This window comes from Ammodytes marinus (genome assembly GCF_949987685.1).
Source record: "Ammodytes marinus genome assembly, chromosome: 13".
NCBI classification, from domain to species: Eukaryota; Metazoa; Chordata; class Actinopteri; order Uranoscopiformes; family Ammodytidae; genus Ammodytes; species Ammodytes marinus.
Window position 1 is genome coordinate 3,477,851 of NC_137217.1, and position 5,582 is coordinate 3,483,432.

Below are 5,582 nucleotides of genomic sequence, written 5' to 3' on the forward strand. Positions count from 1 at the left end.
CTCCAAAACTGTCTCTTATTGAATCTAAATCTAACGGAATAGAAATATTTTCATTGGACAAAACTGGAGCACTTTATATAATTACATTTTTTCTTAATGAAATAGCCTACATTTGAATTCGGAATAATATTTTTAAATGTTTTAAATGTTATTCAATCACTTTTCAATGCCTTTGTTGACATGTAAAGTATATGCCCCCCATTGTCACGATCTGTTGTATTTACTTTGTTATACATAATATGCTGTAGGCCAGTGCTTCTCAATTATTTTCTGTCATGCCCCCCCCTAGGGGACAGAAATTTTTTCGCGCCCCCCCTAAATTGAAATACTATTGAGAACCTGCCAATATTTATTTATTTATCTGTACAAAACCACTGTATGAGTTTCTGACACGAGCATTCTGCATACAATCACCTTATTATCAAATTAGATAACAAAAATTAGCTGAGATAACTTCTGCAGCAAAAACATTCAAAGTTCAGTTTATTAGCTCAATTTGTAACATTTAAACAAGACTGCTCAGTCTGTGTGAATCTCAGGACAGAGAAACAAGAGCAAATGATTCACTGAGGTTTGCATTTCATTCAAAACATTTTTAAACTGTAAACATAGTTAAGGTGGTGTTTTTTTATTATTATAGGCCAATAGGCCTTCTGTCATGCGATAACCAATAATTCATTAACGTTATTATTAGTCTATTTGCTTGATTTCTTTTTAAATAACCTACAGAGACACTTGGAGACACATGTGGACATTTATTTACAGCAAATCGCGGCCTTTCGCGCGGATATGACCATACACAAGCACACATGGACACATGAAACGGCAGACTCCATTTTTGTATTTCAGTGTCACCCAGCTATCCCTTCACTATGCCACATCATTCAGTGAGGTCATCTGCAGGCTGTGCTAAGATTGATTATGACGCGTTGCGCACTGTCTCTATGGCTAAGACCGGGCGTAGTTAAGACAAGGCGGAAGTCCCGTTGGTGCAACCGGCGTTAGGTCCATTCTTAAGCCTGGTCTTAACTAAGCCCTACTTAGCAGTTACGACCAGGCTTAGTTAAGTTGGTGCAGCCCCCTGGTGTTACGGTGTCTGTGTCTCAAGGAGTTTAGCCATGAGTCATTGACTGCACCGTGACATGGCCGCAGTTCAGTGAGATTGTGATGTGTCACTGCCGCTTTTTTGGATGATTAATAGGCTTTTTTAAAAATGTTTGTATAGCCTACATCACGGCACTTGGAGATGTGTAGCCTATGTCTTTTTCTTTCTTTATAAGCATCCTGGCATTGAAATTATATTCTCAACAACAAACTTCGTTGTATGCAAAACAGCTAACCACGTCAATAGGTTGATTTTAAAATTTCAGTGATTTTTTTTTTTTTTAAAGAAATCATTTTCCAATGATTCAGTGGGGAAGAAGACAAGGAAAGATGTTTCATCTCTAACCATATCAGCCCCATATTATGAATGTATTACAAGACAATGTTCCCTAAAAAAAGAGAAGAAAAAGAAGGAATTTAAGATACATTTCAGATATGACTTGATGACAATCATAATGCAATCCCCCTACATATGTCCCGCTGAACTGAAGTCCATTCACGAACACATAGGACCCTCTCTCTACAAATAGGCTAATACATCTGCTACTCAGGCTATTTTTCAGCATTTTCTATCCCATCGGCATTTAAACTTTTAACTAATCTTGCCACTATAACTAGCCTACATCACATAGAGTAATGTTTTAGATGATTCTGTTTGAGTAACCGATATGCTCAACTGGTGGAGGGCTTTGTAGGTGAGGACCAGGAGTTTGTTGGATCCGGTAAGAGATGGGGAGCCAGTGGAGCTTTTTGAGGACTGGGGTGATGTTTTGGAAGTAAGTTCCCAATTGTAGCATACTGCATGCAAACTATGTACTCTTTATGGTCAGCTGCAGTATGTAGAATAGAAAAAAGAAAGTGCATGGGATTTGGAACGCAGAACATCTTCATGGGGTTGCACACAGGGATGGAGCCATCCAGAGAGCCAGGTATTCCAGTGGAGTCTTCATCCAGATGCTCTACTGTTGTGAGCAGCACAGACTGACATCACAGCCACAGGAAGGAAGTGGATGAGGGGGACAGCCGGGACAGAAGGCAGCGGACCTAGTCGGACAGGAATCAAGACACAGCAAATGTTTAAGATTTTGTATGTGACTTTATATCATGTCTTTAGCAACCAAATCAGAAACATGTTAATACTTACTTTGAGCAAATGACACTTATTCTATCCCTCCTCCTCACCCCTTTGCATTAGGTGCAATCACTCTGATGGAACCCTGACTCATATGTTTTGGTTCTGTTCCAGACTCCACAATTTCTGGTCAAACGTGTTAGGGCCACATCCTCCATCCCAGCCCATTCTAGGCTCTTCACAACAATCAGAGACGTTAAGTCATTGGAATGCTCTGTCCATCCATGGGATGGTGATCGCAAAAGAAAAGATTCTTAAGGTTTGGAATAAAGAGATGGCCAGAAGGCTATACTTTATGGAGAACATTCGTTATGAGATTTCAGGGAAAGCAGAGGCGTTTAAACAGATATGGAAGCCTTTCCTTGACAATAGAACAGTAATGAAGGGACCTACATGACACCTCATTTACTTTACATTTTCTGCTTAACATTTGCCTACAGTGTAGAAAATGTAATTTGAAGTCCTTACAAACCTGTAAAGTAGAGTATGCCATGTTAGTTGTTTATTTTATTTTGTCTTTTGTTTTTGGGTTCCTTTTTTGTAGAAGGTGTGTATGTTCTCAACAACAACAAAAAAACATAAAGTATTTAAAAACATTTTTAAAAAAGTACCATAGGACTAAATGAGTCATTGGAACAGGGTAGCATCTATGTAAGATACTTTGTCATACAAAACTTTGAAAAGATATAGCTTGCTGTTCATAGCGGGACACATTTTGAAGGAGGAATAAGCCAACATTCTCTCTAGGCAGTGTGCAGGTTTGACTGAGTTCATTGCTAGGATGTTCAAACAGGTATTTAATCCAACCAATCACTCTCTTTTCCCACCAGCACAGTCTTGGGTGTGTTCAATAAAAACATAACACATAATTACATTATTACAACTGGAGTCCATTGTGTCTTTATATGCCTTTCATGGCAATCATATAACATTTTTATTACCAAATAAAGCAGAAAACCTGGCAATTCTAAAGGGTTCACTCTTCTTTTTCTTGGCACTGCATCAGAACATCCAATGGTGGAACCTTGAAGTATATCCTGTGCATCTTAAAACACATTGCAATGGTAGTGCCGAGGCATAACAAGGGCCTTATGTATCACCTCCAGTACATACAAAAGAAGGTGTTCAAGCCTTTTAAGCACACTTTGGGATCTAGAAAGAACTCATTAACAGGATATATATATATTTTATTAACCTTTATTTATACAGGTAAATCCCGAAGACTCTTTTTCAAGGGAGACCTGTTACACACACACATTCATACACCAACAGCAGGCTAACTATCGACATTCACACAAGGCAAGGTGGGTGAAGTGTCTTGCCCAAGTACACAACAACTGTTACACAGGTGGCAGGGCGGGGATCGAACCTCCAACCCTTTGATCATCGGCCGACCTGCTCTACCAACTGAGCCACAGTCGCCCCTATTATATATATACTGTATATATATTGTGCAGTCTTCAATTGAAACTCTGACCCATGCCTCATGATCTGGAGAAATGAGACTGTGACTCGTGGCAGAAGAACAACACACAAGAAACAGTGTGAAACTGATATCAATGTGTCAAATAAATCATTAGGTACCATTATGGAGTGTTCATTTGCAAAAATGGATATAAAAGCCATTCTGACAATAATACACAAACACCTGCTTGATTGGAACACACATACACACAAGTAGGATCCTGAATGCTAAGACAAAGATGTGCTGACATTTTATTGCAAAGGAAACTTAAAGAATACGTGCATGTTATGACATGTACTCACATCAGGTGAATGGAAGGACAAACGATGTCATGTTTGAAATCATGTTTACACTGATGCTATTTTAGATGCTTCAGTCAGGCAGACAGGAGTAGATAGTCATAGTTACACTCTGTAAAATGTCTTTCATTTTCTTGCTTTTTCAGTCAGATTGATTAAGATTTATAAAGTCAAACCTGCATAGCACCCAGAGCTTGCCCGAGGCATAAGCCAACTAAGCGGTTGCTTGGGGCCCCCGATTATTTATTTTTTTTAGTTTGTGTGTTTGATATTGAAATCGAATCATATTTATAATCATATTTTGTAAGTTATCATACAAAAAGGAATACAATGTTTTGGTCTAGATAGTTAATAGCTTAATAATTTAATAAGTTTATCTGGGAGGTAATCCGAGGTTAACTGATCATGTCACGTTCACATCCATGCACAGTGTGTATTGAGTTTATTTAAAAACATTTGGAAATGGGGCTGCCCTCAGTTGCCCATGCACTGTGTATAGTCTATAGCCTATTTCAGCCTCGTCTGTGGAAAAAAAGATACAGTAGCTGGACAAGAGTTCTTCTGCTTTGTTCCTCTCACTGCATTTACATGCATTCATTATATTACAGAAAGATATGTCCCGTAAAAGATAAAGAGCTCCAAGCCCTCCATAATATTTTATTTTATTAATATTTTTTTTATGCAAAATCCATGTGCCTTTCTTCAATAGCTTCTAATTTATCCGACCCAGTGTCTCCAAATTTATTTTTTGTCTCCTTTCTCAGATTTAGCCTCTTATTTTTTCTCTCAAAGTGCACTAGATTCATGCATTTCACTTTAAAAACGTAAAAAAAAAAATCTCCCGGGGGGGCATACCCCCGGACACCCCTAGGAGGGTTCAGATCTTGGCTGTCTTATATTTTCACCCAGCTGCACATTGGAGGCACTAAAGGGAAAACACTGGGTGTGTGGATAAGATTTAACAAAGGGCAATAATTTGGGCAGCGCTACGATTGGAGAGGGCCCCCTAATCATATTCCGCTTAGGGCCCCATGAAGGCTTGGGCCGGCTTTGATAGCACCACACGCTAGCACCGTTGGGCCCAGCCTCATCTCGGAGCCCGGTCCCATCTGTCAGTGAAAGGCAGCCCCTGATTGGTTCATGTACGTAGTCGTTGATGTCAACATGGACTGACCAATACGCTTGTGAGATATGGCTGGTCTCAGGAGGCTCGGTTGACATCTACACTAACCAATCAGGAGCTGCTTTCCACTATAATATATATCTTTAATAAAAGTGTGGCAGAGAAAATAATGTAAAGCTCGAAAGATGGGGCTGGTCTCACCAGGCTAACCGTATACAACCTTTGAATGTGAATTATATGTACGACCAAACGTTATGCGATTGGTTGGCAGATCAGGAGTGTCACTGGGCAGATCCAATAGTTTTAAACTTCAACAGACACCCGCCTTCAAGTGAGTAAACGTTTGTCAATTGAGCGATTCCAGAACTTCTGTACAAATGAAATGAAGTACGATGGTCTGGTAGGACCAGGCTAAATGAAGTACGATGGTCTGGTAGGACCAGGCTAAATGAAGTACGA